The sequence below is a fragment of the Cheilinus undulatus genome, linkage group 8 (assembly GCF_018320785.1).
Source record: "Cheilinus undulatus linkage group 8, ASM1832078v1, whole genome shotgun sequence".
NCBI lineage: Eukaryota > Metazoa > Chordata > Actinopteri > Labriformes > Labridae > Cheilinus > Cheilinus undulatus.
The window spans coordinates 3872633-3886534 of NC_054872.1; positions in this window are offsets into that span (position 1 = coordinate 3872633).

Below are 13902 nucleotides of genomic sequence, written 5' to 3' on the forward strand. Positions count from 1 at the left end.
CCCTATGGAGTTTAGTCCTAAGTAGGGGCACAGCTCGATCATGGCTACGTCACGTGTTCTGTTGCTCTGATTGGCCTGTAAAGATGTGACAGAGGGAACGTTCATCCAATCACCCTTCGAGTTTTTTTTTTAAAGGCTCTGCCTTTTCCTAAACACTGTATATCGAAGGTTTTCCAGATGGATGTGTGAAACACATCCATCTGGTGTGCCAGGTTAACGGGACGCACACCTTCAAGAAAGTTCAACTTTTGTCTGGTCAGTCCACAAAATATTTTCCCAGAAGTCTTGGGGATCATCAGGATGTTTGTAGTCAAATGTGAGATGAGCCTTTGTGTTCTTTTTGCTCAGCAGTGGTTTTGGCCTCGGAACTCTCCCATGATGCCATTGTTGCCCAGTCTCTTTCTTGTTGTTGAATCATGACCTCTGACCTTAACTGAGTCAGTGAGGCCTGCAGGTCTTTAGATGTGGTTCTGGGTTCTTTTGGGACCTCCTGGTTGAGATGTCCATGTTCTCTTGGAGTCATGTTGGTAGGCCGGCCCCTCCTGGGAAGGTTCATCACTGTTCACAGTTTTCTCCATTGGTGGATAATGGCTCTCACTGTGGTTCACTGGAGTCTCAAAGCCTTAGAAATGTCTCTGTAACCCTTTCAGACTGATAGATGTCAGTGACTTTGTTTCTCATCTGTTGTTGAATTTCTTTAGATGGCGTCATGATGTGTTTCTTTCTGAGATCTTTTAGCCTACTTCACTTTGTCAGACTCGTTCTATTTAAGGGATTTCTGGATTCAGCAGGTCTGGCACTAATCAGGTCTGGGTCTGGCTAATGGAATTGAACTCAGCTTTCCAAAAGAATGTGGTGGCTTTTTTTCCCTTGGAGACATTGAAGAGCAACAGATATGCAGAAAGGATAACAAATCAGGAAGAGGGTCACTGTATTGCTCTGACTTGTTGACAGCTGCTGGGACAGATCTGGTTTTTTTTTTATGGTTATAAAGGTCGGTACTTTTCTGCTCGTTTTTTAAACAAGTTTATGAATGAAATATGAGTTGAACAGGAAATTCATTTTAAAAACAGACTAAAAAAAAGCTGAGTTTCAGTGGGCAGGGCATGACTGGACATCTGATAAAGAAGATGAACAGCCGGGGAGGGGGACAGAGAGGGACCGGCTGCTAGAGATGACACAGTGATGGATCACAGAGTGCTGATGGTGTTTCTGTGGCTCTGGAGCTCAGGTAGGACTCTAACACCTGTGGTACAACTAGTGCTGGCAAGATTACAAACAATCTCATTAATTACAGGCTTTGAGATGAATTAATCACAATTAAAATGGTCTTGGTGAATACTCGATTCTGATTGGCTCTGATAATTCCATAAGTGTCCATTAACTTCAGATATATGGACACCTATGGAACTTCACAAGTAGTTCCGATCAAAAAATCTTTACACCGTTCCAAATTAATGTGCAGGCAGCTCAGCAGCCGTTAGATGATAGGAGTTACCATAGCAACCTGAGGCAGTCATATTGTCTGAGCAGGGAGTGCAGCGCTGCCAGCCTGAGGAGCCTGCAGCCTTCATCAACCATCACTGAACTGACATGAATGTAATGACAGACTCCAGGCGTAAGAACAGTAACTCCTTATCTCCTGTTTTTGATGTACGACTTGTTCCCAGGCTCACCTTAACAATGAAAGTGTCACAAAAAAAGTCACTTTCCTCCTGTTCTAACCTCTATAAACTGTTTTTATAAGATTTAAATAATATAAAACTAAAGAAAAGAATCCAGTATTTCTTTGTAGAGCCAAAGGAAATGCTTCTGATAAACCGGCATGATATCTGACAAATATTGATTTACAGGTTTATAGTCTGATCACAGATGACTCTTCATCTCCCTCGTCTTCATGCCTTTTCATTGACAAATCCCTTAAGAAAATGCGCTGAGCGGACTAGGTTTTTGTTCCCTGTGACTTCGTATCTATGGCCCATTCTATTTACTGGAGTACTGAACTATGTTTACATTCCCTAAGAATGTTATGGGATTGGAATGGCTGTTCCAGTTATTAGTCAAGCCCTCAGGTGTTGCTAGGGAAAATTGTTTTTTTGCTTAGGTAAACCTTTGTATTTTGATCGCAAAACATATAAAATGACAAATTAGTGGTTTTAATAATTATTTTCTTTGGCAAGTGACCGTGGTATGAACAGGTTAATGCTCACCGAGGTGTCCAGTTATCAGGGATTAATGGACCTCCGCTGTGCATCGGATGGTTCAGGCCTCCGTGTCGTCCATTAATCCCTGATAATTAGACACCTCATCGGGCATTAACCCTTACATAACTGCATATATGGATAATATGAGCAGGATCGTATCACATGTAATAATAATAATAATAATAATAATACATTTTATTTATAGAGCACTTTTCAAGAACTCAAAGACACTGTACAAAAATAACTGGTTACATTGCACAAAAAGCCAAAACAGGACAATATCACAATCAAACAAACAAGCAACAAACAAGACAACAACAGAATCAAACACTAAAAGCCATTTTAAAAAGGTGGGTTTTGAGCAGTGATTTGAATATGGATGAGTCTGTGCAGTCTTGGATGTGTTTAGGGAGTGTGTTCCAGAGGGAGGGGGCGGCTATGGAGAAGGCTCTGTCCCCCCCCAGGTTCAGTGCTTGGTTCTCGGTGGTGAGAGGAGAGTGAGGTTTGACGAGCGGAGATTACGGCAGGGGGTGTGATGGTGCAGGAGGTAAGGAGGGGCCTTTAGTTTTAGGGCTTGGTGGGTGAGGAGGATTTTAAATTTGATGCGGTAGGGGACAGGGAGCCAGTGGAGGTTTTGAAGGACCGGGGTGATGTGGTCATGAGAGTGGGTGTGGGTCAGGAGGCGTACTGCAGAGTTCTGGATGTATTGAAGTAGATTTAATCCTGCAATTTTCCCAGAAACTGATAAACACAAAAACACAATTCCAGTGTTGACTTGTGGCAGAGATGTCTATTTCGGTATTATGAAGATTTGATAAATGTAACTCAAATATTTGTACGATTATTTAGCCAAATCCAAAAACTGTTATGTTGTGCCCCGCTCTCCCCTACTGCTGCACATGTCTGCATGAAGGTGGCTCTGCTTGTCTGTGTGTCTATTAGTGTGCTCTGGAGGAGGAGAGATACTCGAGGCCAGGGCATCAAAATTCTGGGGGGTCTAAGTCAGAGTGGGGTCATGAGGGTCCTTCTCTGAACAAAAGTTAAGAAAGATGACGTTTTTCTGTATTTTGAAACTCATGCAGGGCTTAAAGTATTCTGGCACTGTGCTGAATTTCAGGCATGCAGCATTTGGCTGCGGGAAAAAAAACCCTATATATTAAAAAAAAAAAAAGTCTTGATATCATCACCATCACTCTCGAGTTTATGAGTTTGTCTGCCAATGATATGAGAGGAGCATAACTCTCCTCCTGCTCTCAAAATAGCATTATTAGCCAATCAGAAGTAGAATGGGGCGGGTCTTGGAAAAATGTGTGTCAACCGAGTCCTATGCTGCATAGATGAGAGTGGCGTACATCAGCTCACACAGAGGGGCAGGCTTAGGCATACGCAATACAGGATGTCGTTATGTTTAAGAGGAGCACTGCTTTAATCCCAAGTTTTTTGTTAGGTCCCGTAGGCTAGACGGTGCTAAAGCTTGCTTCTCCTCGTCCTCTCCAATTGTGCACGGATGGTCAGTGAGTTGGCTGTAAGTGAGATGACAGAGCACTCAGTCTGCGCTAACTTCTGGTTAAATGTTAATGTATCAAACAATACATTTTGCCTTCACTAATATCGTAACTACTGCTGTTTGGTTAACAAGACAATACGCATCTTAATTTAGCATACAGGTCCGATATGAGAGGGCCAGACAGACAGCAGTGTGACAGATGAGGGAGAGAGAGAAGGGAGGAGTAGACCAATACAGCCCCACGCTGTATAAACTTTGTGTGTTGTTAGGATTAAGACAGGATTTGGTGAGAGATTTTTTGTTGTTGTTTTAGTTACCACTTAACTCTAATAGTTCTGATGCTATTGGGGCAACTCAGGGGTGAGATTTTATACCGTGATTGATTCCACTTCACATTGACCATGAATGTATAAGACCAACAACGGCACCTTGGGAATTTCACCCAAGAAATTAATGAACTCACAGTAAGGACACAGGTTCGTTCACTGAGCAGACTAGAGACGTGGTACCAGTTAATAAAAGTATCCTTTATTATAAATTGTTAACAATATATAAAAATTACTGAGAGCTATAAAAAGGGGAAGAGGGGAAAATAAGGCCAAACAGAAGCTGAGGCTACCAGGGGTGAAAAGGGCTGATGTGAGAGGAGGGGTAACCCAAAAATAACAGAAAATAATTAAATCACCCCAGACGCTGGTGCCAGGCACACACTCACTCTCACGGACATGAAGGGGGGACCTTAACCAGGGAACCACAGCACACCAGGAGGGGGACACCACCACCCAGGACACCAACTCCTCCACCTGTGGCTCTCAGCTCTGAAAGGAAAAAAAGGAAATTAGATGTGCCAAATTAACAGAATCAAAACAAAACAATGTTCCAAAACCCAAATTACTCAATGAGGAAAGAATAACTAAATAAACAAAATTTACCAAACAATATTAATCAAGAATAACAACTAATCATCCCAACTAATGTGGAAAACATAACCAAAGTAAATCAAAATACTCAATTTACAAAAGAAAAGGTTAAGGTTCAAGGTTAACTCAAAGAAATATACCTTAATGTAAATAACTAGGCTAAATTCCCAATATTCAAACAATTCAGTTAACTAATCAAAGAAACAACCAAACCCCGAAATAAATCAGAATAGACCTCAAAAAGGCATAATCACAAATAAACCCCAAAAAGAAATAATTAGCAATGAAACCCAAAAGAAATAATCAGAAATAAACCACAAAAGAAAGAAGTTACCAAAACAAACCCCAAAAAGAAATAATTAATGGAGTTACAGCAACAAACTAAATAATTAACAAAACTAAAGTGTTAACTATAACTCAAATGGTCCAATACAGTCCCCAAACCCCATCACCATTGAAAGGCTTCCAGATTGTTTTTTATACATTTTTAAAGCCTTCATTGGAAAACTACCACCTTACATCTTAGACTTGTTGGAGTGGAGTTCAAGCTCTCACATGACCCGCTCCACTAAATGGTTAGTTCTCACAGTTCCCCGAGCTTTTACTGAACTCGGTAAAACTGCATTTTCCTTCGATGCTCCAAGCTCATGGAACAAACTCCAACAAACTCTAAGGATTGAAGTCCTACCCTCTCTTGCAGAGTTTAAGACCTTGGTTTCCAGTCATTTTGTTTCCAATTGTGATTGTTTTAATTGATTTCTGCTGGTTTTGACTGTTGTTTTTTCTTGCTTGTTTTAATGTGCTTGTAATCTCGACGACATTGGAAATGAGGGATACTCCAATGTCCTTCGAGAATAAATAAAGGTTTGAATTGAAATATGCCAGTTCATATCACGCGCATGCAAAAAGAGTCCATAAGCATGCGGTTATGAAGGTAGGTCACTTGCAAGTAAATTAGACCAGCAAGCAAAGGCTCCACAGAGCAGAGCAGAGCGAAAGCGCATGCAGCCAAGCAGCGGGAAGCAGCACAAAAGCTTTGCAGAACCAACGCAGATCCAGTAAAGCAACGCAAAGCAAAACCAGCAGAATAAAACACATCCAGCAAGGCGGAGCAACGCAAAGCAGCCTTATCCCTTTCACCTCTGTAGCAGGCATGGGCTCTAACAAATAAAAGAAATAAACTAATTACAATTATTATAAAAGCTAAAGGCTGTAACAGTAAGGACATTGGCTAGAGGGGTTACCTACCACTCAGGCTGCCTGGAGGTTTGCAAACCCGAGGGAGAGAGATGACACTACGCGCTGACACTATTCCCTGACATCCCCACAGGGAAACACACACAGGAGTATCTAAAAAGAGCAGTGTAAATTTCTGCGGTCACTGGCGCCATCAAAACAAAGTAAATGAGTGAAATGGAGGCAGCTAACTGCTAGCCTACCTGTACCAGAGAGCAGCAGACAGAAGCAGGGTCAGCCGGAAGGGGCGGAGCCAAGAACCACAGAGCAAGAGGGCGACCAGAGGCTTCCCTACCTCTCTTTATAGGGTGCCCCCAGGTGGTGATTGGCTACCACACACACCCCATGTATACACTGTGGATGAGAGTGGCCGACTCTCATCCTGCTACACCAGTGATTCCCAACCTGTGGGCCGGGCCCCCTGGTGGACTGCTAAGGTATTGCAAGTGGGCCGCCAAATCATTTCCAAAATAGTATGATTTGGGTGTGTGTGTGTGTGTGTGTGTGTAGGGGCGGAGTTGTAATTATCGAAAAATAGAAATAGACAGAATAGTGTTTAAATGTTAAAAGTCAGTTACGTTTAAAAGGATAATAAAAATGTTCAAATATTCTTTTCATTATTTTGTTTTGTTTTTCCTTCAAGTATTAGACGTTTGACAAACAAATGAGAGATAGGAGCTTTTGTTGTTGTCTAGAGGTTATTGTGTGGACAGATCCTTGAAAACTGTAATACTGAAGGTGTTGCAACATGTTACAGATGCTGTGTTAGCGACTGTAGAGCTTCCAACACGTTTCCCCTGTATTCAGTTCAGTCCTTTATGTTCAATCTTAAAAAAAGCGCTCTGAGAACGCATTATATGGCCTCCGTATTTATGGGGTGGGAGATGGGCCATGAAAATTTTTGAGATTTAAAAGTGGGCCCTGAGTTGGAAACGGTTGGGAACCACTGTGCTTCACTATGATTACACTGTTCGAGAGAAAAGAAGGATTTATTCATTGACATAAACATCCTAGTGTGATAGTACAATATGGACCAAACTCCAACAGTGATTGATGAATGTCTGATAATGTTAGGAATAATTTCCTATTACTCTGAGAATCAGTAAATATATAAGAGGTGTCCAAACTATGGCCCGTGGGCCAACTGTGGCCTGTGACCTTTCATAGTCTGATGAGGATTAACAATATTGGGGTTTATACAATATGGTGATATTTACAAATTAAATTTAGCTTATATTAATACCAATATAACACTTCAGTTTGAAGAGGAACACAGACACATACCTCAGTCTCTAGAACACATTAAATCCCCCCACCAACACACACACACACACACACACACACCCACACACACAGACAAAAGAAGCTCAGGTTCAGGTTTTTTTTTTTTTTTTTTTTTTTTTGCTTTAACCCCTGCTCATGCAACCCAGGGTGTGAGGGCTGTTATTTTTGTGGACTGAATGGTGTGAATGAATTAGTGCAACCTGTGGTGTAAAAGATCTTGGAGTAGTCAGACTCACTCTTTCCCTGATTGGACACGGTGGGTGTGTTTGTGTGTTGATGAAGCTCAGAGAGACTCTTGGCATGCAAAGTGATGCACAAACACATATCTGATCATCTGATAAAATAACCACACGTTTTTCCACACATGGGTCTGACAGTGGTGCATGCAGCCAGACTTAAAGACGTTGGTTGTTGAAGTCACTTCAGGTCAGGCCGTCATGAAAGTCAAAATTCTGGGGGGTCTAAGTCAGAGTGGGGTCATGAGGGTCCTTCTCTGAACAAAAGTTAAGAAAGATGGCGTTTTCTGCATTTTGAAACTCATGTAACCAAGGGTGTGAGGGCTGGTATTTTTCTATCAGTCTTAAAGTTTGAAGAAAATCTGAGAGAAATAAAGTCAGATTGTTTTTGTAGCTTTCACTGATCAGATCAATCCAACGTGATCGATTACCAAAGTCAAACTGACTACATCTGACACAGCAGCCTGATGAGTTCTAGTGAACTTTTTTAGAAACTAAAATCATCATGTTGTCATCGTTATAAGGCTTCTATGTTTACCTGCCTCCCTCAGATCAGCACCTTTACCTGCCTGATGACATCACCATCACGCCCTCCTCTGATTGGAGGATGTGATGCCTGTTTGTTTTGTGTCTGTCATACATGATGCTTATTGTCCCTCTTCATGGTGTTAGATATCACTGAGCTCAGCTGTCAGTGATGGATGCATGTCTCTGCTGTGTGCTCTGGCTCCTTTAGTTTCTATCATGAAGCTCATAAATGTGACTATGAACTGACAACAAGTTTTCTTTATATAGGTAGAGGACGGTGAGAGCTACATGGGTCAGAACAATCTAGAACACTAGAACCAGGATCAGGTTCTCTCTGGATGAGAGGATGAGCAAAAAAAGAGCAGAAAATGAAAGAATGAAGGAGCAGATTGGTTTCAGATAGAGGCCATGGTAGACACAGCAGCTGTCATGATGAAGACTTGCTGCAGATGAAATGCCTTCATCCCTGTTTAATAAAGGATTTTGATCACACCACAGTGTCTCAGAGTGGACTGCCGTTTCTTCTCAGTAACCTTGTGGTCAGTTTTTCTGTGTGTGCAGTTGTATTTCTTTTCTGCTCTCTTCAGATCTCTGGGCTGAAGACACAAACTTACAGACACATGGAGGAGGAGTGAGAGGGGTTCCTGTCTTCCTTTGTCTCTAACTCTGTGCACTGATTACCTGTGTATCTCTGTTTAGCGGTTCCTGATGATGTCAGGTTGGTGGGCGGAGCCAGCCGCTGTGCTGGGATTCTGGAGAGGAGAGATGGAGGCGACTGGAGAGCAGTAAACGCCTCTCTGTCTGAGTGGAACCTGACGTCTGCAGAGACGCTGTGCAGACAGCTGGACTGTGGTTCTGTACTTTCACTGGGACAACCAGAGAACTCCTCAAGGACTGAACCACCGTCATATTCTAGAAACCTGCAGATCACCTGCTCAGGTAAGTTTGACTTTCAGTTGGTCTGAACTGTAGAGCTTCTAGAATGATTCGGTTTTTCTCTGTTCAGTGTGGTGAAAGACAAAATCAAAAGTGTTTGGAGTAAAAAAGACGATTTTATTTTGATCTTAACACGTAGGCTTGGCACTCCACTGATGGTCTACATTGATGACAAGTGCAACTTTCCCCTCCAACTAAGTCTGTATTCACATGCTTCAAAATCTTCTTCTCTCATTTTTTGTACATTTCCGTGCCAACATTTCAACGCCACTTACAGGCTTGGTCTATATTTCACAGCATTTTCAGTCGTTTTCCGTGCTTACGCAGACATCTCCTGAAACATTCCCGTGTTTATGGAAAACCTTTTTAAAACGAAACTGAAATCGTTTTGGTCTCTGTGTGGACAAGGCCTAAGGATCCTGTTCATTCTTACAGTGAGTGGACTGCTTAGAAGGAGCAGGTCTGGTCCCCATCCCATGTCTCATCTCATTCACTGTTAGGGAAGCAGCCAGGTGCATATACTCACCAACAACTGTTTTTGTTTTGAGTACAGCAAAGGCAGGAGGCCATGTTTTTACACACTCACCTCTTCAAAAACACATGAAACACATCCTTTAAAACATGCCTCTTTTTCACCCCTGAAATGATCAGTGCATGCTTACAGATTCACACCCCCCACAGACACACACACACACACACCCCAGCATGCACGCACCCACACACACAGCCATACTCACACACATACATACAATGGAAAAATGGTTGAATCTGGTGGAATACAGTAAAAATGTCAAATTTCACTATATTTCTTCACATTGGAATGCTGACATTAGAGAATGCATGATTTTATACTGCAATGACAGTGAGATTAAAAAATGTGGTTTTAATGGAAGTCAACGGAGGCATTTTTGCCTGGAGGGTGTAAAGAGAGTATTTCTGGCACTACATAAAAAATTCAAATGCAATCAAATCAAGTTTGTTGCTAATCTTTGACCCATCCAAGACTCTTATCAGCACCAAAGCCCCATCTTTGTACTATTAATTTTACAGAAAATAATAAAATGTCTACAATTCTGTGTTTTTCCGTCAAAATGGGCTGCTGTGTGTACATTAATAAGGAAAAACATCAACTTAAATGATTTGTGATGATTTTCATATCTCCATCCATACTCAATTCATCCAGTTAAAAACATTTACATCCCAGCCATCTCCCATCTCCTCCGGTGTCCCCCAGGGTTCTGACCTCAGTCCTATCCTCTTCACCATCTATCTCCTCCCCCTCGGCCATATGTTGCGTAAATATAACATTCAGTTTCATTGCTATGCAGACGACACCCAGCTCTACCTCTCCTCCTCCTGTTTGGTGTAAACAACCAAAAACAAACAGCTTCAGTTTTGTTTTGATAGACTTGGAGGAAAATTTGTTCAGACAGTTGTGATCATTTAGAGTCAGGTTTAGTTTTTTGTGTGGAGTTGGAGCTAGAAGTCATCAGCATTACACTGGTAAAGATATTGTGTGTGTGGATTATTGAACTTGATGTGAAAATGTAAAGCTGAGAAGAGAACAGGGCTGAGGTCTGACTTCTGAGGGACTCCACAACTTACTGTAGATTTGCTGGAGAAGAGCTGAGGTAGACCCCCTTTGTCTTTTCTGAACTATTTCCTTGTCTTTGGTCAGACCCTTTTGAAGTCCGGTTGGTGGGAGGATCCAGAACCTGCTCTGGTAGACTAAGCATCAAACACCATGGAGAGTGGAGACCAGGGCATCCAAGTTACTTTTCCTGGACTCTAAATACTGCAACTGTGATTTGTAGAAGACTCGACTGTGGCTCTGCTGTTTCATCTAGACGGATAAGGGAATCTTCTCGCAGACCTGTGTGGGGGATCAGCCCTGATTGTGTACAGTCTAGATCTACATTAAAGGAATGTGTGACACCAGAGGAGCCATCCAGCAAGTCTGTGCTGGAAATCACCTGCTCAGGTATCAGTATTAACACGTTAGTGGCCAAATCTTTCTGAATGTTTTTCATTCACATCACTATGTTAGCAGAGTGTCATCTGAACATGTCCTGCTTATTTTCTCTTCTACGTTCTCTTGTCCAGAAATTGACATTTGAATGAGTGCTAACTATTGTTGCCTTTAGACCTTGTTTGTACCTCTGTAATGGTAAACTGTGAGTTAGAGTTGAAAAAGAGAAACATTATTGAAAGAGCTGTGTTCATTCAGAAACACTTTGATAACAGCAAATGTGAGAAAAAGACATTTTATCATCAAACAGGTGGTCTGGAGTCCATCATAGTGGAACTCAAACAGCTTTTTTTAATGACAGGATTGTGTGGAACATGGGATGGTCCAGTGATGAAGGCCTGGAAATCAGCTGCTCTGGTATCATCATCCATGAAAGCTCTGATTCCTCCTTTACCCAGAGTTCTGAGGAAGACATTTGTTCTTTGAGCCCTCCCACAGAGTTCTTCATGATTCTGACCTTTATCAAATATTTCTCATCTCTGATTTGTTGTCAGCAAGAAGCAAAGCTAAGAACACCCCAGAGCACTCTTGTGAACATCTGAGTGCTGATCTGAGAGGATCAAATGTTTAGTTTTGCTCTCATCAGCGCTCCAGTGTGTTTCAGAATGACACAGGGAAATAGGATGTTTGATTCTGCATGTTGTCTGATGAAGCGCTGTCTGAACCAGTGTTAGCATCCACATTCATGTGTTTGGAGCTTCTATTGATATCCATGACTGCTACTCAAAATAGAACTGAATTATGTTTTTAGGGTCATCTTGAGCAGCATTACTTCCTCTTGAGAACCCTCAAAGTATTTCTGATATTTGGAGTCCAGAGGGCAGTTACCTTCACGCTTTATTTTAATGTGGAAATCACTGACATTTGACCACTTCTCCACTCACTCCTGCTTACCATCTGTGTTTGCACACAGCTCTGCAGTCTTGTGCCCTTATATGGGCATAAAGGGGTGTGTCTCTATGCTCATTAGGAGAAAGATGCAGGTTCTTGTAGTTCATGAGCACCTGGCATTCATCAATCTAAGAACACCTGTGAGAACAATTCATCAGCTTAACAATGTGTCATCAATCCCACCAAGGTTTCTCTGAAAAAGTCTAAGAAAAAAAAATCAACAAAATCTCAGGTTGATGTGGGTGAATGAGGCCCAGTGTGACTTTGTGTCAGTCAGTTCTGTAGTTCTTGTCTGATTCTGTGTGAACCTATGGAGATCTTTGTCATCATTTCAGTAATTCTCTGCATTGTTGCTCATCTGACCTTGTTTTTGGTTTCTTCTCCATGAACACTAAACACAGCGCTCCAATGTCTGTGTCCTTTCTTTCCAACTGTCTACCATGAGACTTTGTAAATGTGCTGCTTTTCTCAGCCTGTTACCATCCTCCTACAGCTGAGCTTGGACAGGAACCAGTGAAGAGAAAGGACTGGTTTTAGATTGTGATCAAGTTCTCTCTCTATCTCCTAAATCTCCACAGACTCTGTCAGACTGGTGAACGGGACTGGTCTGTGTTCAGGCAGACTGGAGGTGAAGTCTGACCAGCGCTGGTCCTCAGTGTGTGAGGAGGACTTGGACCTGCAGGGTGCTCAGGTGGTCTGCAGGGAGCTGGGCTGTGGGGCTCCTTCAGTCTTCAAGGGAGGAATGTTTGGAGAAGTGGAGGCTCCGTTCTGGACTAGGAAGTTCCAGTGTGAAGGCCACGAGTCTGCTGTCCTGGACTGTCCAGACTCAGGGTTGAGTGGAAACACCTGTCCATCTGCTACAGCTGTTGGGCTCACCTGCTCAGGTAGAGCTGGAGCTTTGATTGACTTCCCTTTGTTGTCCCAGTGAAAGTATGAATCAATGAAATGAATGATCGAAAGGACATTTGAAAGTGGAGCAGCTGACTGAGACACACACAGATGAAAGCATGATTGAACAGGAATATGAACGAAACAGGAAGAGAGAGAAGGAGTACAGGTAGACTCTGATATAGACGTACCAATTATTCTGAGCTGAGACTTCAAGAGACAACAGACCAGTAAGACCAGACCAGTTGTTGGGTTGAAGTTGAACTAAGTTTCCAAATCTGGATCAGTCATATCCACTTTCAAGCTTCTGAAACCTAGACCAGGGTTTACATCAGGAAGGATGTGTAAAAATTCTCCATCATTGTGAGAACGTGGACTGATGGTTCCATTTATTAGGGCTCTGTTTGGTGTAATCAACCTAAAAACAGCTTCAGTGTTGCTTGGATTGAATTGGAGGAAGTTTAATGGCGTACAGGTTTAGATTGTTAAGAGCAGGGATGGACAACTTTGGTCACCGAGAGGGCCGCATTCATTTTCAAGCCAGATTGTTACAGATTGTTGGGTTTATTATCAATTTGATTCCTAAACATTCAACAAAAGGAAGAAGATGTAGCTTTCCTGATGATTTATTATACCAACATTCATGTTTTTAAACTCAAGTGCAAATAGAAATAGTTCTTCCATGAGAAATACACAGAACTAAATCAATTTCCAGCTGCTTTTTCAGTGAACATGATCCGTACTTGGTATTTTACTCACAAAGTTTCTACAAGTGCATTTAGTGATGCATATAAAAGCTTTACAGCAACAACTGCAGCCAATGGAATCTATGAAAAAGCAAAAAGAAGAAATATTGAAATCAATAAGATGACTGAAAAAATAACAAAGAAATAAAATAAGAAAAATAAATAATTAAGATAAAATAAAAATTATGAATTAAGAGAAGTATTGAAATAAAATACATTAAAATGTGAGGAATTTCAAATATTTAATGAAAAAACAAGTAAACATTAATCAAATAAAAACATTAAATGAATAAAAATTGAATAAATTGTTTTCCTGAGGTTAATAATTTATTGGTAAATGATATTGATTTCAGGGCCACATTGAATGAGGTGGAGGGCCGCCTCAGGCCCCCGGCCACCAGTTGTCCAACCCTGCTGTAGAGTCAGATTTAGTTTTTGTGTGGAGTTGGAGCTAGAAGTCATTAACATTACAATGGTGAAGATATTGTGTGTGTGGA